We start from the raw sequence: 27,931 nt of genomic DNA on the forward strand, positions 1-27,931 counted from the left end.
TGGGGTGGCTGTGTCTTTTTGATTTTAATTTCCCTAAGCTATAGGACCATAAGTGGAAGTGCCCTAGGTTCTGTTGCTTTGTTTTTTAGATGTTTCAGGAAACACCATACACTTCTCCCGAGTGGTTGTTGGCAATTTACATCCCGACCTTCAGCATAACAAGGCTCCCAGTTCTCCATGGCCTGTCCTGCCTTTCTGGATTTTACACTTTTTTCAGATGGCCCTTTAGACCGGGGGGAAGTGAGACTTCATTGTAGTGCAGATTTCCTTTGCAAGCTTGCTTGGTTGGCCAAAAAGGGCGTATGCGTTTTTTCCTGAATATATTCAGGAAAAAACGCATACGCCCTTTTTGGCCAAGTGCATCATTGTGGACGTTCTGCCTCTTTTCCTATGCTTTCAATGCAATTCCAGTCTACCTCCTGAAATCGGTTTCCTGCAATTCTGCCCCGCTTTCAAGTCCTCTTGGCAGCCTTACTTCAGTCTATTTTTGGACGATAGCTGTCATTTATAACTCTGCAGGTTTGTGAATTTCAGTGCCCCTGAGCTCCTTTCTTCAACTCGCTTTCTTTTGAGCTGGCCGCAACACTGCAGGATGGCTTCAGGCCCTAATCTGGTTCCGGTACGGCACGCTGAGCCTTTGGTTATTTCCTCCTCCTGGTGGGAAATGAGAGTTAAATTTGCCCGTCCAGACACCTCCAGCTAGCCTCTCATTGGTTCTCGCTATTCCTGTTCATCTTCCGCAGAAATTGCAAACTGGGCCAAACAGGAGGTTAAAGGTGCTGACTCTCCAAGTGGGGAGAGTGTTAGTAAAGCGTCTGGAATGTTGCACCCGAGTACCAGGGGAGGAAAACTGAGACATATTTGAACACGTCTCCAGATCACATGGTTGATCATACTCTGGGTTCCACATGCATGTTTTAGCTGAAGGAAGAATACCTAAAACCTGGGTAGTTGAAACCCGTGGAATGGGTACCATGCAATATGACTTCAAAGGGTCTTCATTTGCTCACCGAACCTCTCCAATCCTATCACTGCTGCGTTTATGCCCCTGTACACATGCTTGATTCTCTTTCGGAGACATAGCAATCCATAGGTTTTACGATACTTACTAGTCAGGTACATTCTTAGGCGTTTAATATGCGGTGTTGAGTCCATTTCGTTGAGCAAGGAGTAGCTCTTGTCTATTCCATATTTGACTTAAGGAACTTTATCTGTGCTCATTTCAATCTCTGGTTTTATGCAGCACCCCAACTCACCTTTACCCTTAAGCAAGCATAAGTTGGTTTTCTAAGTTTGAGACCCTGTTCTGTTCTGTAATTCAGTTTCTGTGTAGCCAAGTTTCCATTCCGTGTATTACTGATATCTTATGATGTTTCTTTTTCTGTGTGACTTATTTCAGTTAGAATCATCATACCCTAATCCACTCATTGTGCTGCTAAGGGCTTGATGACATAGATTTCATTGCTAAGTGATATTGCTTTGTAAGTAAATACCACAACTTCTTTATCCATTTTTCACTTTCTGCGATGTTGAACTTGTACTGTAAACGGGGTTCTTGTAAACAGAGGCGTCCCAAACTTTGGGGTGGCTGTGTCTTTTTGATTTTAATTTCCCTAAGCTATAGGACCATAAGTGGAAGTGCCCTAGGCTCTGTTGCTTTGTTTTCTAGATGTTTCAGGAAACACCATACACTTCTCCCGAGTGGTTGTTGGCAATTTACATCCCGGCCTTCAGCATAACAAGGCTCCCAGTTCTCCATGGCCTGTCCTGCCTTTCTGGATTTTACACTTTTTTCAGATGGCCCTTTAGACCGGGGGGAAGTGAGACTTCATTGTAGTGCAGATTTCCTTTGCAAGCTTGCTTGGTTGGCCAAAAAGGGCGTATGCGTTTTTTCCTGAATATATTCAGGAAAAAACGCATACGCCCTTTTTGGCCAAGTGCATCATTGTGGACGTTCTGCCTCTTTTCCTATGCTTTCAATGCAATTGCAGTCTACCTCCTGAAATCGGTTTCCTGCAATTCTGCCCCGCTTTCAAGTCCTCTTGGCAGCCTTACTTCAGTCTATTTTTGGACGATAGCTGTCATTTATAACTCTGCAGGTTTGTGAATTTCAGTGCCCCTGAGCTCCTTTCTTCAACTCGCTTTCTTTTGAGCTGGCCGCAACACTGCAGGATGGCTTAAGGCCCTAATCTGGTTCCGGTACGGCACGCTGAGCCTTTGGTTATTTCCTCCTCCTGGTGGGAAATGAGAGTTAAATTTGCCCGTCCAGACACCTCCAGCTAGCCTCTCATTGGTTCTCGCTATTCCTGTTCATCTTCCGCAGAAATTGCAAACTGGGCCAAACAGGAGGTTAAAGGTGCTGACTCTCCAAGTGGGGAGAGTGTTAGTAAAGCGTCTGGAATGTTGCACCCGAGTACCAGGGGAGGAAAACTGAGACATATTTGAACACGTCTCCCGATCACATGGTTGATCATACTCTGGGTTCCACATGCATGTTTTAGCTGAAGGAAGAATACCTAAAACCTGGGTAGTTGAAACCCGTGGAATGGGTACCATGCAATATGACTTCAAAGGGTCTTCATTTGCTCACCGAACCTCTCCAATCCTATCACTGCTGCGTTTATGCCCCTGTACACATGCTTGATTCTCTTTCGGAGACATAGCAATCCATAGGTTTTACGATACTTACTAGTCAGGTACATTCTTAGGCGTTTAATATGCGGTGTTGAGTCCATTTCGTTGAGCAAGGAGTAGCTCTTGTCTATTCCATATTTGACTTAAGGAACTTTATCTGTGCTCATTTCAATCTCTGGTTTTATGCAGCACCCCAACTCACCTTTACCCTTAAGCAAGCATAAGTTGGTTTTCTAAGTTTGAGACCCTGTTCTGTTCTGTAATTCAGTTTCTGTGTAGCCAAGTTTCCATTCCGTGTATTACTGATATCTTATGATGTTTCTTTTTCTGTGTGACTTATTTCAGTTAGAATCATCATACCCTAATCCACTCATTGTGCTGCTAAGGGCTTGATGACATAGATTTCATTGCTAAGTGATATTGCTTTGTAAGTAAATACCACAACTTCTTTATCCATTTTTCACTTTCTGCGATGTTGAACTTGTACTGTAAACGGGGTTCTTGTAAACAGAGGCGTCCCAAACTTTGGGGTGGCTGTGTCTTTTTGATTTTAATTTCCCTAAGCTATAGGACCATAAGTGGAAGTGCCCTAGGCTCTGTTGCTTTGTTTTCTAGATGTTTCAGGAAACACCATACACTTCTCCCGAGTGGTTGTTGGCAATTTACATCCCGGCCTTCAGCATAACAAGGCTCCCAGTTCTCCATGGCCTGTCCTGCCTTTCTGGATTTTACACTTTTTTCAGATGGCCCTTTTGACCGGGGGGAAGTGAGACTTCATTGTAGTGCAGATTTCCTTTGCAAGTTTGCTTGGTTGGCCAAAAAGGGCGTATGCGTTTTTTCCTGAATATATTCAGGAAATAACGCATACGCCCTTTTTGGCCAAGTGCATCATTGTGGACGTTCTGCCTCTTTTCCTATGCTTTCAATGCAATTCCAGTCTACCTCCTGAAATCGGTTTCCTGCAATTCTGCCCCGCTCTCAAGTCCTCTTGGCAGCCTTACTTCAGTCTATTTTTGGACGATAGCTGTCATTTATAACTCTGCAGGTTTGTGAATTACAGTGCCCCTGAGCTCCTTTCTTCAACTCGCTTTCTTGTGACCTGGCCACAACACCGCAGGATGGCTTCAGGCCCTAATCTGGTTCTGGCACGGCACGCTGAGCCTTTGGTTAATTCCTCTTCCTGGTGGGAAATGAGAGTTAAATTTGCCCATCCAGACACCTCCAGCTAGTCTCTCATTGGATCTCGCTATTCCTGTTCATCTTCCACAGAAATTGCAAACTGGGCCAAACAGGAGGTTAAAGGGACTGACTCTCCAAGTGGGGAGAGTGTTAGTAAAGCGTCTGGAATGTTGCACCCGAGTACCAGGGTACGAAAACTGAGACATATTTGAACACGTCTCCCGATCACATGGTTGATCATACTCTAGGTTCCACATGCATGTTTTAGCTGAAGGAAGAATACCTTAAACCTGGGTAGTTGAAACCCGTGGAATGGGTACCATGCAATATGACTTCAAAGGGTCTTCATTTGCTCACGAACCTCTCCAATCCTATCACTGCTGCGTTTATGCCCCTGTACACATGCTTGATTCTCTTTCGGAGACATAGCAATCCATAGGTTTGAAGATACTTACTAGTCAGGTACATTCTTAGGCGTTTAATATGCGGTGTTGAGTCCATTTCGTTGAGCAAGGAGTAGCTCTTGTCTATTCCATATTTGGCTTAAGGAACTTTATCTGTGCTCATTTCAATCTCTGGTTTTATGCAGCACCCCAACTCACCTTTACCCTTAAGCAAGCATAAGTTGGTTTTCTATATTTGAGACCCTGTTCTGTTCTGTAATTCAGTTCCTGTGTAGCCAAGTTTACATTCCGTGTATTACTGATATCTTATGATGTTTCTTTTTCTGTGTGACTTATTTCAGTTAGAATCATCATACCTGAATCCACTCATTGTGCTGCTAAGGGCCTGATGACACAGATTTCATTGCTGAGTGATATTGCTTTGTAAGTAAATACCACAACTTCTTTATCCATTTTTCACTTTCTGCGATGTTGAACTTGTACTGTAAACGAGGTTCTTGTAAACAGAGCCGTTCCAAACTTTGGGGTGGCTGTGTCTTTTTGATTTTAATTTCCCTAAGCTATAGGACCATAAGTGGCAGTGCCCTAGGCTCTGTTGCTTTGTTTTTTAGATGTTTCAGGAAACACCATACACTTCTCCCGAGTGGTTGTTGGCAATTTACATCCCGCCCATCAGCATAACAAGGCTCCCAGTTCTCCATGGCCTGTCCTGCCTTTCTGGATTTTACACTTTTTTCAGATGGCCCTTTTGACCGGGGGGAAGTGAGACTTCATTGTAGTGCAGATTTCCTTTGCAAGCTTGCTTGGTTGGCCAAAAAGGGCGTATGCGTTTTTTCCTGAATATATTCAGGAAAAAACGCATACGCCCTTTTTGGCCAAGTGCATCATTGTGGACGTTCTGCCTCTTTTCCTATGCTTTCAATGCAATTCCAGTCTACCTCCTGAAATCGGTTTCCTGCAATTCTGCCCCGCTTTCAAGTCCTCTTGGCAGCCTTACTTCAGTCTATTTTTGGACGATAGCTGTCATTTATAACTCTGCAGGTTTGTGAATTACAGTGCCCCTGAGCTCCTTTCTTCAACTCGCTTTCTTGTGACCTGGCCGCAACACCGCAGGATGGCTTCAGGCCCTAATCTGGTTCTGGCACGGCACGCTGAGCCTTTGGTTAATTCCTCTTCCTGGTGGGAAATGAGAGTTAAATTTGCCCATCCAGACACCTCCAGCTAGTCTCTCATTGGTTCTCGCTATTCCTGTTCATCTTCCACAGAAATTGCAAACTGGGCCAAACAGGAGGTTGAAGGGGCTGACTCTCCAAGTGGGGAGAGTGTTAGTAAAGCGTCTGGAATGTTGCACCCGAGTACCAGGGTACGAAAACTGAGACATATTTGAACACGTCTCCCGATCACATGGTTGATCATACTCTAGGTTCCACATGCATGTTTTAGCTGAAGGAAGAATACCTAAAACCTGGGTAGTTGAAACCCGTGGAATGGGTACCATGCAATATGACTTCAAAGGGTCTTCATTTGCTCACGAACCTCTCCAATCCTATCACTGCTGCGTTTATGCCCCTGTACACATGCTTGATTCTCTTTCGGAGACATAGCAATCCATAGGTTTTAAGATACTTACTAGTCAGGTACATTCTTAGGCGTTTAATATGCGGTGTTGAGTCCATTTCGTTGAGCAAGGAGTAGATCTTGTCTATTCCATATTTGGCTTAAGGAACTTTATCTGTGCTCATTTCAATCTCTGGTTTTATGCAGCACCCCAACTCACCTTTACCCTTAAGCAAGCATAAGTTGGTTTTCTAAGTTTGAGACCCTGTTCTGTTCTGTAATTCAGTTCCTGTGTAGCCAAGTTTCCATTCCGTGTATTACTGATATCTTATGATGTTTCTTTTTCTGTGTGACTTATTTCAGTTAGAATCATCATACCCTAATCCACTCATTGTACTGCTAAGGGCCTGATGACATAGATTTCATTGCTGAGTGATATTGCTTTGTAAGTAAATACCACAACCTCTTTATCCATTTTTCACTTTCTGCGATGTTGAACTTGTACTGTAAACGGGGTTCTTGTAAACAGAGGCGTCCCAAACTTTGGGGTGGCTGTGTCTTTTTGATTTTAATTTCCCTAAGCTATAGGACCATAAGTGGAAGTGCCCTAGGTTCTGTTGCTTTGTTTTTTAGATGTTTCAGGAAACACCATACACTTCTCCCGAGTGGTTGTTGGCAATTTACATCCCGGCCATCAGCATAACAAGGCTCCCAGTTCTCCATGGCCTGTCCTGCCTTTCTGGATTTTACACTTTTTTCAGATGGCCCTTTTGACCGGGGGGAAGTGAGACTTCATTGTAGTGCAGATTTCCTTTGCAAGTTTGCTTGGTTGGCCAAAAAGGGCGTATGCGTTTTTTCCTGAATATATTCAGGAAATTACGCATACGCCCTTTTTGGCCAAGTGCATCATTGTGGACGTTCTGCCTCTTTTCCTATGCTTTCAATGCAATTCCAGTCTACCTCCTGAAATCGGTTTCCTGCAATTCTGCCCCGCTTTCAAGTCCTCTTGGCAGCCTTACTTCAGTCTATTTTTGGACGATAGCTGTCATTTATAACTCTGCAGGTTTGTGAATTACAGTGCCCCTGAGCTCCTTTCTTCAACTCGCTTTCTTGTGACCTGGCCACAACACCGCAGGATGGCTTCAGGCCCTAATCTGGTTCTGGCACGGCACGCTGAGCCTTTGGTTAATTCCTCTTCCTGGTGGGAAATGAGAGTTAAATTTGCCCATCCAGACACCTCCAGCTAGTCTCTCATTGGATCTCGCTATTCCTGTTTATCTTCCACAGAAATTGCAAACTGGGCCAAACAGGAGGTTAAAGGGACTGACTCTCCAAGTGGGGAGAGTGTTAGTAAAGCGTCTGGAATGTTGCACCCGAGTACCAGGGTACGAAAACTGAGACATATTTGAACACGTCTCCCGATCACATGGTTGATCATACTCTAGGTTCCACATGCATGTTTTAGCTGAAGGAAGAATACCTTAAACCTGGGTAGTTGAAACCCGTGGAATGGGTACCATGCAATATGACTTCAAAGGGTCTTCATTTGCTCACGAACCTCTCCAATCCTATCACTGCTGCGTTTATGCCCCTGTACACATGCTTGATTCTCTTTCGGAGACATAGCAATCCATAGGTTTGAAGATACTTACTAGTCATGTACATTCTTAGGCGTTTAATATGCGGTGTTGAGTCCATTTCGTTGAGCAAGGAGTAGCTCTTGTGTATTCCATATTTGGCTTAAGGAACTTTATCTGTGCTCATTTCAATCTCTGGTTTTATGCAGCACCCCAACTCACCTTTACCCTTAAGCAAGCATAAGTTGGTTTTCTAAATTTGAGACCCTGTTCTGTTTTGGAATGCAGTTCCTCTGTAGCCAAGTTTACATTCCGTGTATTAGTGATATCTTATGATGTTTCTTTTTCTGTGTCACTTATTTCAGTTAGAATCATTGTACCTGAATCGACTCATTATGCTGCTACGGGCCTGATGACATAGATTTCATTGCTGAGTGATACTGCATTGTACGTGAGTACCACAAGTTCTTTATCCATTTTTCACTTTCTGTGATATTGAACTTGTATGGTAAACGAGGTTCTTGTAAACAGAGGCATCCCAAACTTTGGGGTGGCTGTGTCTTTTTGATTTTAATTTCCCTAAGCTATAGGACCATAAGTGGCAGTGCCCTAGGCTCTGTTGCTTTGTTTTTTAGATGTTTCAGGAAACACCATACACTTCTCCCGAGTGGTTGTTGGCAATTTACATCCCGCCCATCAGCATAACAAGGCTCCCAGTTCTCCATGGCCTGTCCTGCCTTTCTGGATTTTACACTTTTTTCAGATGGCCCTTTTGACCGGGGGGAAGTGAGACTTCATTGTAGTGCAGATTTCCTTTGCAAGCTTGCTTGGTTGGCCAAAAAGGGCGTATGCGTTTTTTCCTGAATATATTCAGGAAAAAACGCATACGCCCTTTTTGGCCAAGTGCATCATTGTGGACGTTCTGCCTCTTTTCCTATGCTTTCAATGCAATTCCAGTCTACCTCCTGAAATCGGTTTCCTGCAATTCTGCCCCGCTTTCAAGTCCTCTTGGCAGCCTTACTTCAGTCTATTTTTGGACAATAGGTGTCATTTATAACTCTGCAGGTTTGTGAATTACAGTGCCCCTGAGCTCCTTTCTTCAACTCGCTTTCTTTTGAGCTGGCCGCAACACTGCAGGATGGCTTCAGGCCCTAATCTGGTTCCAGTACGGCACGCTGAGCCTTTGGTTATTTCCTCTTCCTGGTGGGAAATGAGAGTTAAATTTGCCCGTCCAGACACCTCCAGCTAGCCTCTAATTGGTTCTCGCTATTCCTGTTCATCTTCCGCAGAAATTGCAAACTGGGCCAAACAGTAGGTTAAAGGCACTGACTCTCCAAGTGGGGAGAGTGTTAGTAAAGCGTCTGGAATGTTGCACCCGAGTACCAGGGGAGGAAAACTGAGTCATATTTGAACACGTCTCCCGATCAGATGGTTGATCATACTCTGGGTTGCACATGCATGTTTTAGCTGAAGGAAGAATACCTAAAACCTGGGTATTTGAAACCCGTGGAATGGGTACCATGCAATATGAGTTCAAAGGGTCTTCATTTGCTCACCGAACCTCTCCAATCCTATCACTGCTGCGTTTATGACCCTGTACACATGCTTGATTCTCTTTCGGAGACATAGCAATCCATAGGTTTTAAGATACTTACTAGTCAGGTACATTCTTAGGCGTTTAATATGCGGTGTTGAGTCCATTTCGTTGAGCAAGGAGTAGCTGTTGTCTATTCCATATTTGGCTTAAGGAACTTTATCTGTGCTCATTTCAATCTCTGGTTTTATGCAGCACCCCAACTCACCTTTACCCTTAAGCAAGCATAAGTTGCTTTTCTAAATTTGAGACCCTCTTCTGTTCTGTAATTCAGTTCCTGTGTAGCCAAGTTTCCATTCCGTGTATTACTGATATCTTATGATGTTTCTTTTTCTGTGTGACTTATTTCAGTTAGAATCATCATACCTGAATCCACTCATTGTGCTTCTAAGGGCCTGATGACATAGATTTCATTGCTGAGTGATATTGCTTTGTAAGTGAATACCACAACTTCTTTATCCATTTTTCACTTTCTGCGATGTTGAACTTGTACTGTAAACGAGGTTCTTGTATACAGAGCCGTTCCAAACTTTGGGGTGGCTGTGTCTTTTTGATTTTAATTTCCCTAAGCTATAGGACCATAAGTGGAAGTGCCCAAGGTTCTGTTGCTTTGTTTTTTAGATGTTTCAGGAAACACCATACACTTCTCCCGAGTGGTTGTTGGCAATTTACATCCCGCCCATCAGCATAACAAGGCTCCTAGTTCTCCATGGCCTGTCCTGCCTTTCTGGATTTTACACTTTTTTCAGATGGCCCTTTTGACCGGGGGGAAGTGAGACTTCATTGTAGTGCAGATTTCCTTTGCAAGCTTGCTTGGTTGGCCAAAAAGGGCGTATGCGTTTTTTCCTGAATATATTCAGGAAAAAACGCATACGCCCTTTTTGGCCAAGTGCATCATTGTGGACGTTCTGCCTCTTTTCCTATGCTTTCAATGCAATTCCAGTCTACCTCCTGAAATCGGTTTCCTGCAATTCTGCCCCGCTTTCAAGTCCTCTTGGCAGCCTTACTTCAGTCTATTTTTGGACGATAGCTGTCATTTATAACTCTGCAGGTTTGTGAATTACAGTGCCCCTGAGCTCCTTTCTTCAACTCGCTTTCTTGTGACCTGGCCACAACACCGCAGGATGGCTTCAGGCCCTAATCTGGTTCCGGCCCGGCATGCTGAGCCTTTGGTTAATTCCTCTTCCTGGTGGGAAATGAGAGTTAAATTTGCCCGTCCAGACACCTCCAGCTAGCCTCTCATTGGTTCTCGCTATTCCTGTTCATCTTCCGCAGAAATTGCAAACTGGGCCAAACAGGAGGTTAAAGGGACTGACTCTCCAAGTGGGGAGAGTGTTAGTAAAGCGTCTGGAATGTTGCACCCGAGTACCAGGGGAGGAAAACTGAGACATATTTGAACACGTCTCCCATTCACATGGTTGATCATACTCTGGGTTCCACATGCATGTTTTAGCTGAAGGAAGAATACCTTAAACATGGAGAGTTGAGACCCGTGGAATGGGTACCATGCAATATGACTTCAAAGGGTCTTCATTTGCTCACCGAACCTCTCCAATCCTATCACTGCTGCGTTTATGCCCCTGTACACATGCTTGATTCTCTTTCGGAGACATAGCAATCCATAGGTTTTAAGATACTTACTAGTCAGGTACATTCTTAGGCGTTTAATATGGGGTGTTGAGTCCATTTCGTTGAGCAAGGAGTAGCTCTTGTCTATTCCATATTTGGCTTAAGGAACTTTATCTGTGCTCATTTCAATCTCTGGTTTTATGCAGCACCCCAACTCACATTTACCCTTAAGCAAGCATAAGTTGGTTTTCTAAATTTGAGACCCTGTTCTGTTTTGGAATGCAGTTCCTCTGTAGCCAAGTTTACATTCCGTGTATTAGTGATATCTTATGATGTTTCTTTTTCTGTGTGACTTATTTCAGTTAGAATCATCGTACCTGAATCCACTCATTATGCTGCTACGGGCCTGATGACATAGATTTCATTGCTGAGTGATACTGCATTGTACGTAAGTACCACAAGTTCTTTATCCATTTTTCACTTTCTGTGATGTTGAACTTGTACTGTAAATGAGGTTCTTGTAAACAGAGGCGTCCCAAACTTTGGGGTGGCTGTGTCTTTTTGATTTTAATTTCCCTAAACTATAGGACCATAAGTGGAAGTGCCCTAGGTTCTGTTGCTTTGTTTTTTAGATGTTTCAGGAAACACCATACACTTCTCCCGAGTGGTTGTTGGCAATTTACATCCCGCCCATCAGCATAACAAGGCTCCCAGTTCTCCATGGCCTGTCCTGCCTTTCTGGATTTTACACTTTTTTCAGATGGCCCTTTTGACCGGGGGGAAGTGAGACTTCATTGTAGTGCAGATTTCCTTTGCAAGCTTGCTTGGTTGGCCAAAAAGGGCGTATGCGTTTTTTCCTGAATATATTCAGGAAAAAACGCATACGCCCTTTTTGGCCAAGTGCATCATTGTGGACGTTCTGCCTCTTTTCCTATGCTTTCAATGCAATTCCAGTCTACCTCCTGAAATCGGTTTCCTGCAATTCTGCCCCGCTTTCAAGTCCTCTTGGCAGCCTTACTTCAGTCTATTTTTGGACGATAGCTGTCATTTATAACTCTGCAGGTTTGTGAATTACAGTGCCCCTGAGCTCCTTTCTTCAACTCGCTTTCTTGTGACCTGGCCGCAACACCGCAGGATGGCTTCAGGCCCTAATCTGGTTCCGGCCCGGCATGCTGAGCCTTTGGTTAATTCCTCTTCCTGGTGGGAAATGAGAGTTAAATTTGCCCGTCCAGACACCTCCAGCTAGCCTCTCATTTGTTCTCGCTATTCCTGTTCATCTTCCGCAGAAATTGCAAACTGGGCCAAACAGGAGGTTAAAGGGACTGACTCTCCAAGTCGGGAGAGTGTTAGTAAAGCATCTGGAATGTTTCACCCGAGTACCAGGGGAGGAAAACTGAGACATATTTGAACACGTCTCCCGATCACATGGTTGATCATACTCTAGGTTCCAAATGCATGTTTTAGCTGAAGGAAGAATACCTTAAACCTGGGTAGTTGAAACCCGTGGAATGGGTTCCATGCAATATGACTTCAAAGGGTCTTCATTTGCTCACCGAACCTCTCCAATCCTATCACTGCTGCGTTTATGCCCCTGTACACACGCTTGATTCTCTTTTGGAGACATAGCAATCCATAGGTTTTAAGATACTTACTAGTCAGGTACATTCTTAGGCGTTTAATATGGGGTGTTGAGTCCATTTCGTTGAGCAAGGAGTAGCTCTTGTCTATTCCATATTTGGCTTAAGGAACTTTATCTGTGCTCATTTCAATCTCTGGTTTTATGCAGCACCCCAACTCACCTTTACCCTTAAGCAAGCATATGTTGGTTTTCTAAATTTGAGACCCTGTTCTGTTTTGGAATGCAGTTCCTGTGTAGCCAAGTTTACATTCCGTGTATTAGTGATATCTTATGATGTTTCTTTTTCTGTGTGACTTATTTCAGTTAGAATCATCGTACCTGAATCCACTCATTATGCTGCTACGGGCTTGATGACATAGATTTCACTGCTGAGTGATACTGCATTGTACGTAAGTACCACAAGTTCTTTATCCATTTTTCACTTTCTGTGATATTGAACTTGTACGGTAAACGGGGTTCTTGTAAACGGTGGCGTCCCAAACTTTGGGGTGGCTGTGTCTTTTTGATTTTAATTTCCCTAAGGTATAGGACCATAAGTGGAAGTGCCCTAGGCTCTGGTGCTTTGTTTTTTAGATGTTTCAGGAAACACCATACACTTCTCCCGAGTGGTTGTTGGCAATTTACATCCCGCCCATCAGCATAACAAGGCTCCCAGTTCTCCATGGCCTGTCTTGCCTTTCTGGATTTTACACTTTTTTCAGATGGCCCTTTTGACCGGGGGGAAGTGAGACTTCACTGTAGTGCAGATTTCCTTTGCAAGCTTGCTTGGTTGGCCAAAAAGGGCGTATGCGTTTTTTCCTGAATATATTCAGGAAAAAACGCATACGCCCTTTTTGGCCAAGTGCATCATTGTGGACGTTCTGCCTCTTTTCCTATGCTTTCAATGCAATTCCAGTCTACCTCCTGAAATCGGTTTCCTGCAATTCTGCCCCGATTTCAAGTCCTCTTGGCAGCCTTACTTCAGTCTATTTTTGGACGATAGCTGTCATTTATAACTCTGCAGGTTTGTGAATTACAGTGCCCCTGAGCTCCTTTCTTCAACTCGCTTTCTTGTGACCTGGCCGCAACACCGCAGGATGGCTTCAGGCCCTAATCTGGTTCCAGCCCGGCACGCTGAGCCTTTGGTTATTTCCTCTTCCTGGTGGGAAATGAGAGTTAAATTTGCCGGTCCAGACACCTCCAGCTAGTCTCTCATTGGTTCTCGCTATTCCTGTTCATCTTGCGCAGAAATTGCAAACTGGGCCAAACAGGAGGTTAAAGGCGCTGACTCTCCAAGTGGGGAGAGTGTTAGTAAAGCGTCTGGAATGTTGCACCCGAGTACCAGGGGAGGAAAACTGAGACATATTTGAACACGTCTCCCGTTCACATGGTTGATCATACTTGGGTTCCACATGCATGTTTTAGCTGAAGGAAGAATACCTTAAACCTGGAGAGTTAAGACCCGTGTAATGGGTACCATGCAATATGACTTCAAAGGGTCTTCATTTGCTCACCGAACCTCTCCAATCCTATCACTGCTGCGTTTATGCCCCTGTACACATGCTTGATTCTCTTTCGGAGACATAGCAATCCATAGGTTTTAAGATACTTACTAGTCAGGTACATTCTTAGGCGTTTAATATGGGGTGTTGAGTCCATTTCGTTGAGCAAGGAGTAGCTCTTGTCTATTCCATATTTGACTTAAGGAACTTTATCTGTGCTCATTTCAATCTCTGGATTATGCAGCACCCCAACTCATCTTTACCCTTAAGCAAGCATAAGTTGGTTTTCTAAATTTGAGACCCTGTTCTGTTCTTTAATTCAGTTCCTGTGTAGCCAAGTTTACATTCCGTGTATTACTGATATCTTATGATGTTTCTTTTTCTGTGTGACTTACTTCAGTTAGAATCATCATACCTGAATCCACTCATTGTGCTGCTAAGGGCCTGATGACACAGATTTCATTGCTGAGTGATATTGCTTTGTAAGTAAATACCACAACTTCTTTATCCATTTTTCACTTTCTGCGATGTTGAACTTGTACTGTAAACGAGGTTCTTGTAAACAGAGCTGTTCCAAACTTTGGGGTGGCTGTGTCTTTTTTATTTTAATTTCCCTAAGCTATAGGACCATAAGTGGAAGTGCCCTAGGTTCTGTTGCTTTGTTTTTTAGATGTTTCAGGAAACACCATACACTTCTCCCGAGTGGTTGTTGGCAATTTACATCCCGCCCATCAGCATAACAAGGCTCCCAGTTCTCCATGTCCTGTCCTGCCTTTCTGGATTTTACACTTTTTTCAGATGGCCCTTTTGACCGGGGGGAAGTGAGACTTCATTGTAGTGCAGATTTCCTTTGCAAGCTTGCTTGGTTGGCCAAAAAGGGCGTATGCGTTTTTACCTGAATATATTCAGGAAAAAACGCATACGCCCTTTTTGGCCAAGTGCATCATTGTGGACGTTCTGCCTCTTTTCCTATGCTTTCAATGCAATTCCAGTCTACCTCCTGAAATCGGTTTCCTGCAATTCTGCCCCGCTTTCAAGTCCTCTTGGCAGCCTTACTTCAGTCTATTTTTGGACGATAGCTGTCATTTATAACTCTGCAGGTTTGTGAATTACAGTGCCCCTGAGCTCCTTTCTTCAACTCGCTTTCTTTTGAGCTGGCCGCAACACCGCAGGATGGCTTCAGGCCCTAATCTGGTTCCGGTACGGCACGCTGAGCCTTTGGTTATTTCCTCTTCCTGGTGGGAAATGAGAGTTAAATTTGCCCGTCCAGACACCTCCAGCTAGCCTCTCATTGGTTCTCGCTATTCCTGTTCATCTTCCGCAGAAATTGCAAACTGGGCCAAACAGGAGGTTAAAGGCGCTGACTCTCCAAGTGGGGAGAGTGTTAGTAAAGCGTCTGGAATGTTGCACCCGAGTACCAGGGGAGGAAAACTGAGACATATTTGAACACGTCTCCCGTTCACATGGTTGATCATATTTGGGTTCCACATGCATGTTTTAGCTAAAGGAAGAATACCTTAAACTTGGAGAGTTGAGACCCGTGTAATGGGTACCATGCAATATGACTTCAAAGGGTCTTCATTTGCTCACCGAACCTCTCCAATCCTATCACTGCTGCGTTTATGCCTCTGCACACATGCTTGATTCTCTTTTGGAGACATAGCAATCCATAGGTTTTACGATACTTACTAGTCAGGTACATTCTTAGGCGTTTAATATGCGGTGTTGAGTCCATTTCGTTGAGCAAGGAGTAGCTCTTGTCTATTCCATATTTGACTTAAGGAACTTTATCTGTGCTCATTTCAATCTCTGGTTTTATGCAGCACCCCAACTCACCTTTACCCTTAAGCAAGCATAAGTTGGTTTTCTAAATTTGAGACCCTGTTCTGTTCTGTAATTCAGTTCCTGTGTAGCCAAGTTTACATTCCGTGTATTACTGATATCTTATGATGTTTCTTTTTCTGTGTGACTTACTTCAGTTAGAATCATCATACCTGAATCCACTCATTGTGCTGCTAAGGGCCTGATGACACAGATTTCATTGCTGAGTGATATTGCTTTGTAAGTAAATACCACAACTTCTTTATGCATTTTTCACTTTCTGCGATGTTGAACTTGTACTGTAAACGAGGTTCTTGTAAACAGAGCCATTCCAAACTTTGGGGTGGCTGTGTCTTTTTGATTTTAATTTCCCTAAGCTATAGGACCATAAGTTGAAGTGCCCTAGGTTCTGTTGCTTTGTTTTTTAGATGTTTCAGGAAACACCATACACTTCTCCCGAGTGGTTGTTGGCAATTTACATCCCGCCCATCAGCATAACAAGGCTCCCAGTTCTCCATGGCCTGTCCTGCCTTTCTGGATTTTACACTTTTTTCAGATGGCCCTTTTGACCGGGGGGAAGTGAGACTTCATTGTAGTGCAGATTTCCTTTGCAAGCTTGCTTGGTTGGCCAAAAAGGGCGTATGCGTTTTTTCCTGAATATATTCAGGAAAAAACGCATACGCCCTTTTTGGCCAAGTGCATCATTGTGGACGTTCTGCCTCTTTTCCTATGCTTGCAATGCAATTCCAGTCTAGCTCCTGAAATCGGTTTCCTGCAATTCTGCCCCGCTTTCAAGTCCTCTTGGCAGCCTTACTTCAGTCTATTTTTGGACGATAGCTGTCATTTATAACTCTGCAGGTTTGTGAATTACAGTGCCCCTGAGCTCCTTTCTTCAACTCGCTTTCTTGTGACCTGGCCGCAACACCGCAGGATGGCTTCAGGCCCTAATCTGGTTCTGGTATGGCACGCTCAGCCTTTGGTTATTTCCTCTTCCTGGTGGGAAATGAGAGTTAAATTTGCCCGTCCAGACACCTCCAGCTAGCCTCTCATTGGTTCTCGCTATTCCTGTTCATCTTCCGCAGAAATTGCAAACTGGGCCAAACAGGAGGTTAAAGGCGCTGACTCTCCAAGTGGGGAGAGTGTTAGTAAAGCGTCTGGAATGTTGCACCCGAGTACCAGGGGAGGAAAACTGAGACATATTTGAACACGTCTCCCGTTCACATGGTTGATCATACTTGGGTTCCACATGCATGTTTTAGCTGAAGGAAGAATACCTTAAACCTGGAGAGTTGAGACCCGTGTAATGGGTACCATGCAATATGACTTCAAAGGGTCTTCATTTGCTCACCGAACCTCTCCAATCCTATCACTGCTGCGTTTATGCCCCTGTACACATGCTTGATTCTCTTTCGGAGACATAGCAATCTATAGGTTGTAAGATACTTACTTGTCAGGTACATTCTTAGGCGTTCAATATGCGGTGTTGAGTCCATTTCGTTGAGCAAGGAGTAGCTCTTGTCTATTCCATATTTGGCTTAAGGAACTTTATCTGTGCTCATTTCAATCTCTGGTTTTATGCAGCACCCCAACTCACCTTTACCCTTAAGCAAGCATAAGTTGGTTTTCTAAATTTGAGACCCTGTTCTGTTCTGTAATTCAGTTCCTGTGTAGTCAAGTTTACATTCCGTGTATTACTGATATCTTATGATGTTTCTTTTTCTGTGTGACTTATTTCAGTTAGAATCATCATACCTGAATCCACTCATTGTGCTGCTAAGGGCCTGATGACACAGATTTCATTGCTGAGTGATATTGCTTTGTAAGTAAATACCACAACTTCTTTATCCATTTTTCACTTTCTGCGATGTTGAACTTGTACTGTAAACGAGGTTCTTGTAAACAGAGCCGTTCCAAACTTTGGGGTGGCTGTGTCTTTTTGATTTTAATTTCCCTAAGCTATAGGGCCATAAGTGGAAGTGCCCTAGGCTCTGTTGCTTTGTTTTTTAGATGTTTCAGGAAACACCATACACTTCTCCCAAGTGTCTGTTGGCAATTTACATCCCGCCCTTCAGCATAACAAGGCTCCCAGTTCTCAATGGCCTGTTGCCTTTCTGGATTTTACACTTTTTTCAGATGGCCCTTTTGACCGGGGGGAAGTGAGACTTCATTGTAGTGCAGATTTCCTTTGCAAGCTTGCTTGGTTGGCCAAAAAGGGCGTATGCGTTTTTTCCTGAATATATTCAGGAAAAAACGCATACGCCCTTTTTGGCCAAGTGCATCATTGTGGACTTTCTGCCTCTTTTCCTATGCTTTCAATGCAATTCCAGTCTACCTCCTGAAATCGGTTTCCTGCAATTCTGCCCCGCTTTCAAGTCCTCTTGGCAGCCTTACTTCAGTCTATTTTTGGACGATAGCTGTCATTTATAACTCTGCAGGTTTGTGAATTACAGTGCCCCTGAGCTCCTTTCTTCAACTCGCTTTCTTGTGACCTGGCCGCAACACCGCAGGATGGCTTCAGGCCCTAATCTGGTTCCGGGCCGGCATGCTGAGCCTTTGGTTAATTCCTCTTCCTGGTGGGAAATGAGAGTTCAATTTGCCCGTCCAGACACCTCCAGCTACCCTCTCATTGGTTCTCGCTATTCCTGTTCATCTTCCGCAGAAATTGCAAACTGGGCCAAACAGGAGGTTAAAGGGACTGACTCTCCAAGTGGGGAGAGTGTTAGTAAAGCGTCTGGAATGTTGCACCCGAGTACCAGGGGAGGAAAACTGAGACATATTTGAACACGTCTCCCGATCACATGGTTGATCATACTCTAGGTTCCACATGCATGTTTTAGCTGAAGGAAGAATACCTTAAACCTGGGTAGTTGAAACCCGTGGAATGGGTACCATGCAATATGACTTCAAAGGGTCTTCATCTGCTCACCGAACCTCTCCAATCCTATCACTGCTGCGTTTATGCCCCTGTACACATGCTTGATTCTCTTTCGGAGACATAGCAATGCATAGGTTTTAAGATACTTACTAGTCAGGTACATTCTTAGGCGTTTAATATGGGGTGTTGAGTCCATTTCGTTGAGCAAGGAGTAGCTCTTGTCTATTCCATATTTGGCTTAAGGAACTTTATCTGTGCTCATTTCAATCTCTGGTTTTATGCAGCACCCCAACTCACCTTTACCCTTAAGCAAGAATACGTTGGTTTTCTAAATTTGAGACCCTGTTCTGTTCTGTAATTCAGTTCCTGTGTAGCCAAGTTTACATTCCGTGTATTACTGATATCTTATGATGTTTCTTTTTCTGTGTGACTTATTTCAGTTAGAATCATCATACCTGAATCCACTCATTGTGCTGCTAAGGGCCTGATGACACAGATTTCATTGCTGAGTGATATTGCTTTGTAAGTAAATACCACAACTTCTTTATGCATTTTTCACTTTCTGCGATGTTGAACTTGTACTGTAAACGAGGTTCTTGTAAACAGAGCCGTTCCAAACTTTGGGGTGGCTGTGTCTTTTTGATTTTAATTTCCCTAAGCTATAGGACCATAAGTGGAAGTGCCCTAGGTTCTGTTGCTTTGTTTTTTAGATGTTTCAGGAGACACCATACACTTCTCCCGAGTGTCTGTTGGCAATTTACATCCCGCCCATCAGCATAACAAGGCTCCCAGTTCTCCATGGCCTGTCCTGCCTTTCTGGATTTTACACTTTTTTCAGATGGCCCTTTTGACCGGGGGGAAGTGAGACTTCATTGTAGTGCAGATTTCCTTTGCAAGCTTGCTTGGTTGGCCAAAAAGGGCGTATGCGTTTTTTCCTGAATATATTCAGGAAAAAACGCATACGCCCTTTTTGGCCAAGTGCATCATTGTGGACGTTCTGCCTCTTTTCCTATGCTTTCAATGCAATTCCAGTCTACCTCCTGAAATCGGTTTCCTGCAATTCTGCCCCGCATTCAAGTCCTCTTGGCAGCCTTACTTCAGTCTATTTTTGGACGATAGCTGTCATTTATAACTCTGCAGGTTTGTGAATTACAGTGCCCCTGAGCTCCTTTCTTCAACTTGCTTTCTTGTGACCTGGCCGCAACACCGCAGGATGGCTTCAGGCCCTAATCTGGTTCCGGCACGGCACGCTGAGCCTTTGGTTATTTCCTCTTCATGGTGGGAAATGAGAGTTAAATTTGCCCGTCCAGACACCTCCAGTTAGCCTCTCATTGGTTCTCGCTATTCCTGTTCATCTTCCGCAGAAATTGCAAACTGGGCCAAACAGGAGGTTAAAGGCGCTGACTCTCCAAGTGGGGAGAGTGTTAGTAAAGCGTCTGGAATGTTGCACCCGAGTACCAGGGGAGGAAAACTGAGACATATTTCAACACGTCTCCCGTTCACATGGTTGATCATACTTGGGTTCCACATGCATGTTTTAGCTGAAGGAAGAATACCTTAAACCTGGAGAGTTGAGACCCGTGTAAAAGGTACCATGCAATATGACTTCAAAGGGTCTTCATTTGCTCACCGAACCTCTCCAATCCTATCACTGCTGCGTTTATGCCCCTGTACACATGCTTGATTCTCTTTCGGAGACATAGCAATCCATAGGTTTTAAGATACTTACTAGTCAGGTACATTCTTAGGCGTTTAATATGCGGTGTTGAGTCCATTTCGTTGAGCAAGGAGTAGCTCTTGTCTATTCCATATTTGACTTAAGGAACTTTATCTGTGCTCATTTCAATCTCTGGTTTTATGCAGCACCCCAACTCACCTTTACCCTTAAGCAAGCATAAGTTGGTTTTCTAAATTTGAGACCCTGTTCTGTTCTGTAATTCAGTTCCTGTGTAGCCAAGTTTCCATTCCGTGTATTACTGATATCTTATGATGTTTCTTTTTCTGTGTGACTTATTTCAGTTAGAATCATCATACCTGAATCCACTCATTGTGCTGCTAAGGGCCTGATGACACAGATTTCATTGCTGAGTGATATTGCTTTGTAAGTAAATACCACAACTTCTTTATCCATTTTTCACTTTCTGCGATGTTGAACTTGTACTGTAAACGAGGTTCTTGTAAACAGAGCCGTTCCAAACTTTGGGGTGGCTGTGTCTTTTTGATTTTAATTTCCCTAAGCTATAGGGCCATAAGTGGAAGTGCCCTAGGCTCTGTTGCTTTGTTTTTTAGATGTTTCAGGAAACACCATACACTTCTCCCAAGTGTCTGTTGGCAATTTACATCCCGCCCTTCAGCATAACAAGGCTCCCAGTTCTCAATGGCCTGTTGCCTTTCTGGATTTTACACTTTTTTCAGATGGCCCTTTTGACCGGGGGGAAGTGAGACTTCATTGTAGTGCAGATTTCCTTTGCAAGCTTGCTTGGTTGGCCAAAAAGGGCGTATGCGTTTTTTCCTGAATATATTCAGGAAAAAACGCATACGCCCTTTTTGGCCAAGTGCATCATTGTGGACTTTCTGCCTCTTTTCCTATGCTTTCAATGCAATTCCAGTCTACCTCCTGAAATCGGTTTCCTGCAATTCTGCCCCGCTTTCAAGTCCTCTTGGCAGCCTTACTTCAGTCTATTTTTGGACGATAGCTGTCATTTATAACTCTGCAGGTTTGTGAATTACAGTGCCCCTGAGCTCCTTTCTTCAACTCGCTTTCTTGTGACCTGGCCGCAACACCGCAGGATGGCTTCAGGCCCTAATCTGGTTCCGGGCCGGCATGCTGAGCCTTTGGTTAATTCCTCTTCCTGGTGGGAAATGAGAGTTCAATTTGCCCGTCCAGACACCTCCAGCTAGCCTCTCATTGGTTCTCGCTATTCCTGTTCATCTTGCGCAGAAATTGCAAACTGGGCCAAACAGGAGGTTAAAGGGACTGACTCTCCAAGTGGGGAGAGTGTTAGTAAAGCGTCTGGAATGTTGCACCCGAGTACCAGGGGAGGAAAACTGAGACATATTTGAACACGTCTCCCGATCACATGGTTGATCATACTCTAGGTTCCACATGCATGTTTTAGCTGAAGGAAGAATACCTTAAACCTGGGTAGTTGAAACCCGTGGAATGGGTACCATGCAATATGACTTCAAAGGGTCTTCATCTGCTCACCGAACCTCTCCAATCCTATCACTGCTGCGTTTATGCCCCTGTACACATGCTTGATTCTCTTTCGGAGACATAGCAATGCATAGGTTTTAAGATACTTACTAGTCAGGTACATTCTTAGGCGTTTAATATGGGGTGTTGAGTCCATTTCGTTGAGCAAGGAGTAGCTCTTGTCTATTCCATATTTGGCTTAAGGAACTTTATCTGTGCTCATTTCAATCTCTGGTTTTATGCAGCACCCCAACTCACCTTTACCCTTAAGCAAGAATACGTTGGTTTTCTAAATTTGAGACCCTTTTCTGTTCTGTAATTCAGTTCCTGTGTAGCCAAGTTTACATTCCGTGTATTACTGATATCTTATGATGTTTCTTTTTCTGTGTGACTTATTTCAGTTAGAATCATCATACCTGAATCCACTCATTGTGCTGCTAAGGGCCTGATGACACAGATTTCATTGCTGAGTGATATTGCTTTGTAAGTAAATACCACAACTTCTTTATCCATTTTTCACTTTCTGCGATGTTGAACTTGTACTGTAAACGAGGTTCTTGTAAACAGAGCCGTTCCAAACTTTGGGGTGGCTGTGTCTTTTTGATTTTAATTTCCCTAAGCTATAGGACCATAAGTGGAAGTGCCCTAGGTTCTGTTGCTTTGTTTTTTAGATGTTTCAGGAAACACCATACACTTCTCCCGAGTGGTTGTTGGCAATTTACATCCCGCCCATCAGCATAACAAGGCTCCCAGTTCTCCATGGCCTGTCCTGCCTTTCTGGATTTTACACTTTTTTCAGATGGCCCTTTTGACCGGGGGGAAGTGAGACTTCATTGTAGTGCAGATTTCCTTTGCAAGCTTGCTTGGTTGGCCAAAAAGGGCGTATGCGTTTTTTCCTGAATATATTCAGGAAAAAACGCATACGCCCTTTTTGGCCAAGTGCATCATTGTGGACGTTCTGCCTCTTTTCCTATGCTTTCAATGCAATTCCAGTCTACCTCCTGAAATCGGTTTCCTGCAATTCTGCCCCGCATTCAAGTCCTCTTGGCAGCCTTACTTCAGTCTATTTTTGGACGATAGCTGTCATTTATAACTCTGCAGGTTTGTGAATTACAGTGCCCCTGAGCTCCTTTCTTCAACTTGCTTTCTTGTGACCTGGCCGCAACACCGCAGGCTGGCTTCAGGCCCTAATCTGGTTCCGGCACGGCACGCTGAGCCTTTGGTTATTTCCTCTTCATGGTGGGAAATGAGAGTTAAATTTGCCCGTCCAGACACCTCCAGTTAGCCTCTCATTGGTTCTCGCTATTCCTGTTCATCTTCCGCAGAAATTGCAAACTGGGCCAAACAGGAGGTTAAAGGCGCTGACTCTCCAAGTGGGGAGAGTGTTAGTAAAGCGTCTGGAATGTTGCACCCGAGTACCAGGGGAGGAAAACTGAGACATATTTGAACACGTCTCCCGTTCACATGGTTGATCATACTTGGGTTCCACATGCATGTTTTAGCTGAAGGAAGAATACCTTAAACCTGGAGAGTTAAGACCCGTGTAATGGGTACCATGCAATATGACTTCAAAGGGTCTTCATTTGCTCACCGAACCTCTCCAATCCTATCACTGCTGCGTTTATGCCCCTGTACACATGCTTGATTCTCTTTCGGAGACATAGCAATCCATAGGTTTTAAGATACTTACTAGTCAGGTACATTCTTAGGCGTTTAATATGCGGTGTTGAGTCCATTTCGTTGAGCAAGGAGTAGCTCTTGTCTATTCCATATTTGACTTAAGGAACTTTATCTGTGCTCATTTCAATCTCTGGTTTTATGCAGCACCCCAACTCACCTTTACCCTTAAGCAAGCATAAGTTGGTTTTCTAAATTTGAGACCCTGTTCTGTTCTGTAATTCAGTTCCTGTGTAGCCAAGTTTCCATTCCGTGTATTACTGATATCTTATGATGTTTCTTTTTCTGTGTGACTTATTTCAGTTAGAATCATCATACCTGAATCCACTCATTGTGCTGCTAAGGGCCTGATGACACAGATTTCATTGCTGAGTGATATTGCTTTGTAAGTAAATACCACAACTTCTTTATCCATTTTTCACTTTCTGCGATGTTGAACTTGTACTGTAAACGAGGTTCTTGTAAACAGAGCCGTTCCAAACTTTGGGGTGGCTGTGTCTTTTTGATTTTAATTTCCCTAAGCTATAGGGCCATAAGTGGAAGTGCCCTAGGCTCTGTTGCTTTGTTTTTTAGATGTTTCAGGAAACACCATACACTTCTCCCAAGTGTCTGTTGGCAATTTACATCCCGCCCTTCAGCATAACAAGGCTCCCAGTTCTCAATGGCCTGTTGCCTTTCTGGATTTTACACTTTTTTCAGATGGCCCTTTTGACCGGGGGGAAGTGAGACTTCATTGTAGTGCAGATTTCCTTTGCAAGCTTGCTTGGTTGGCCAAAAAGGGCGTATGCATTTTTTCCTGAATATATTCAGGAAAAAACGCATACGCCCTTTTTGGCCAAGTGCATCATTGTGGACTTTCTGCCTCTTTTCCTATGCTTTCAATGCAATTCCAGTCTACCTCCTGAAATCGGTTTCCTGCAATTCTGCCCCGCTTTCAAGTCCTCTTGGCAGCCTTACTTCAGTCTATTTTTGGACGATAGCTGTCATTTATAACTCTGCAGGTTTGTGAATTACAGTGCCCCTGAGCTCCTTTCTTCAACTCGCTTTCTTGTGACCTGGCCGCAACACCGCAGGATGGCTTCAGGCCCTAATCTGGTTCCGGGCCGGCATGCTGAGCCTTTGGTTAATTCCTCTTCCTGGTGGGAAATGAGAGTTAAATTTGCCCGTCCAGACACCTCCAGCTAGCCTCTCATTGGTTCTCGCTATTCCTGTTCATCTTCCGCAGAAATTGCAAACTGGGCCAAACAGGAGGTTAAAGGGACTGACTCTCCAAGTGGGGAGAGTGTTAGTAAAGCGTCTGGAATGTTGCACCCGAGTACCAGGGGAGGAAAACTGAGACATATTTGAACACGTCTCCCGATCACATGGTTGATCATACTCTAGGTTCCACATGCATGTTTTAGCTGAAGGAAGAATACCTTAAACCTGGCTAGTTGAAACCCGTGGAATGGGTACCATGCAATATGACTTCAAAGGGTCTTCATCTGCTCACCGAACCTCTCCAATCCTATCACTGCTGCGTTTATGCCCCTGTACACATGCTTGATTCTCTTTCGGAGACATAGCAATGCATAGGTTTTAAGATACTTACTAGTCAGGTACATTCTTAGGCGTTTAATATGGGGTGTTGAGTCCATTTCGTTGAGCAAGGAGTAGCTCTTGTCTATTCCATATTTGGCTTAAGGAACTTTATCTGTGCTCATTTCAATCTCTGGTTTTATGCAGCACCCCAACTCACCTTTACCCTTAAGCAAGCATAAGTTGGTTTTCTAAATTTGAGACCCTGTTCTGTTCTGTAATTCAGTTCCTGTGTAGCCAAGTTTACATTCCGTGTATTACTGATATCTTATGATGTTTCTTTTTCTGTGTGACTTATTTCAGTTAGAATCATCATACCTGAATCCACTCATTGTGCTGCTAAGGGCCTGATGACACAGATTTCATTGCTGAGTGATATTGCTTTGTAAGTAAATACCACAACTTCTTTATCCATTTTTCACTTTCTGCGATGTTGAACTTGTACTGTAAACGAGGTTCTTGTAAACAGAGCCGTTCCAAACTTTGGGGTGGCTGTGTCTTTTTGATTTTAATTTCCCTAAGCTATAGGACCATAAGTGGAAGTGCCCTAGGTTCTGTTGCTTTGTTTTTTAGATGTTTCAGGAAACACCATACACTTCTCCCGAGTGGTTGTTGGCAATTTACATCCCGCCCATCAGCATAACAAGGCTCCCAGTTCTCCATGGCCTGTCCTGCCTTTCTGGATTTTACACTTTTTTCAGATGGCCCTTTTGACCGGGGGGAAGTGAGACTTCATTGTAGTGCAGATTTCCTTTGCAAGCTTGCTTGGTTGGCCAAAAAGGGCGTATGCGTTTTTTCCTGAATATATTCAGGAAAAAACGCATACGCCCTTTTTGGCCAAGTGCATCATTGTGGACGTTCTGCCTCTTTTCCTATGCTTTCAATGCAATTCCAGTCTACCTCCTGAAATCGGTTTCCTGCAATTCTGCCCCGCATTCAAGTCCTCTTGGCAGCCTTACTTCAGTCTATTTTTGGACGATAGCTGTCATTTATAACTCTGCAGGTTTGTGAATTACAGTGCCCCTGAGCTCCTTTCTTCAACTCGCTTTCTTGTGACCTGGCCGCAACACCGCAGGCTGGCTTCAGGCCCTAATCTGGTTCCGGCACGGCACGCTGAGCCTTTGGTTATTTCCTCTTCATGGTGGGAAATGAGAGTTAAATTTGCCCGTCCAGACACCTCCAGTTAGCCTCTCATTGGTTCTCGCTATTCCTGTTCATCTTCCGCAGAAATTGCAAACTGGGCCAAACAGGAGGTTAAAGGCGCTGACTCTCCAAGTGGGGAGAGTGTTAGTAAAGCGTCTGGAATGTTGCACCCGAGTACCAGGGGAGGAAAACTGAGACATATTTCAACACATCTCCCGTTCACATGGTTGATCATACTTGGGTTCCACATGCATGTTTTAGCTGAAGGAAGAATACCTTAAACCTGGAGAGTTAAGACCCGTGTAATGGGTACCATGCAATATGACTTCAAAGGGTCTTCATTTGCTCACCGAACCTCTCCAATCCTATCACTGCTGCGTTTATGCCCCTGTACACATGCTTGATTCTCTTTCGGAGACATAGCAATCCATAGGTTTTAAGATACTTACTAGTCAGGTACATTCTTAGGCGTTTAATATGCGGTGTTGAGTCCATTTCGTTGAGCAAGGAGTAGCTCTTGTCTATTCCATATTTGACTTAAGGAACTTTATCTGTGCTCATTTCAATCTCTGGTTTTATGCAGCACCCCAACTCACCTTTACCCTTAAGCAAGCATAAGTTGGTTTTCTAAATTTGAGACCCTGTTCTGTTCTGTAATTCAGTTCCTGTGTAGCCAAGTTTCCATTCCGTGTATTACTGATATCTTATGATGTTTCTTTTTCTGTGTGACTTATTTCAGTTAGAATCATCATACCTGAATCCACTCATTGTGCTGCTAAGGGCCTGATGACACAGATTTCATTGCTGAGTGATATTGCTTTGTAAGTAAATACCACAACTTCTTTATCCATTTTTCACTTTCTGCGATGTTGAACTTGTACTGTAAACGAGGTTCTTGTAAACAGAGCCGTTCCAAACTTTGGGGTGGCTGTGTCTTTTTGATTTTAATTTCCCTAAGCTATAGGGCCATAAGTGGAAGTGCCCTAGGCTCTGTTGCTTTGTTTTTTAGATGTTTCAGGAAACACCATACACTTCTCCCAAGTGTCTGTTGGCAATTTACATCCCGCCCTTCAGCATAACAAGGCTCCCAGTTCTCAATGGCCTGTTGCCTTTCTGGATTTTACACTTTTTTCAGATGGCCCTTTTGACCGGGGGGAAGTGAGACTTCATTGTAGTGCAGATTTCCTTTGCAAGCTTGCTTGGTTGGCCAAAAAGGGCGTATGCGTTTTTTCCTGAATATATTCAGGAAAAAACGCATACGCCCTTTTTGGCCAAGTGCATCATTGTGGACTTTCTGCCTCTTTTCCTATGCTTTCAATGCAATTCCAGTCTACCTCCTGAAATCGGTTTCCTGCAATTCTGCCCCGCTTTCAAGTCCTCTTGGCAGCCTTACTTCAGTCTATTTTTGGACGATAGCTGTCATTTATAACTCTGCAGGTTTGTGAATTACAGTGCCCCTGAGCTCCTTTCTTCAACTCGCTTTCTTGTGACCTGGCCGCAACACCGCAGGATGGCTTCAGGCCCTAATCTGGTTCCGGGCCGGCATGCTGAGCCTTTGGTTAATTCCTCTTCCTGGTGGGAAATGAGAGTTAAATTTGCCCGTCCAGACACCTCCAGCTAGCCTCTCATTGGTTCTCGCTATTCCTGTTCATCTTCCGCAGAAATTGCAAACTGGGCCAAACAGGAGGTTAAAGGGACTGACTCTCCAAGTGGGGAGAGTGTTAGTAAAGCGTCTGGAATGTTGCACCCGAGTACCAGGGGAGGAAAACTGAGACATATTTGAACACGTCTCCCGATCACATGGTTGATCATACTCTAGGTTCCACATGCATGTTTTAGCTGAAGGAAGAATACCTTAAACCTGGGTAGTTGAAACCCGTGGAATGGGTACCATGCAATATGACTTCAAAGGGTCTTCATCTGCTCACCGAACCTCTCCAATCCTATCACTGCTGCGTTTATGCCCCTGTACACATGCTTGATTCTCTTTCGGAGACATAGCAATGC

General features: G+C 44.0%; 1 long non-coding RNA gene across 4 annotated transcripts in view; it reads left to right on the forward strand.

Annotated features, from left to right (window-relative positions):
• LOC307181491 overlaps window positions 1–27,931 on the forward strand; it is an 856,694-nt gene that overhangs the window by 363,970 nt on the left and 464,793 nt on the right. Inside the window, exon 1 of one of the 4 annotated variants that reach the window (XR_013826902.1) lies at window positions 3,006–3,061. The exons of the other annotated variants lie outside the window; for them this stretch is intronic. This is a non-coding gene — a long non-coding RNA (uncharacterized lncRNA). Of the gene's footprint in view, window positions 1–3,005; window positions 3,062–27,931 lie in introns of those variants that run through there. 4 annotated transcript variants of the gene reach the window in all.

This window comes from Stenella coeruleoalba, assembly GCF_951394435.1.
Source record: "Stenella coeruleoalba genome assembly, contig: scaffold_116, whole genome shotgun sequence".
NCBI classification, from domain to species: Eukaryota; Metazoa; Chordata; class Mammalia; order Artiodactyla; family Delphinidae; genus Stenella; species Stenella coeruleoalba.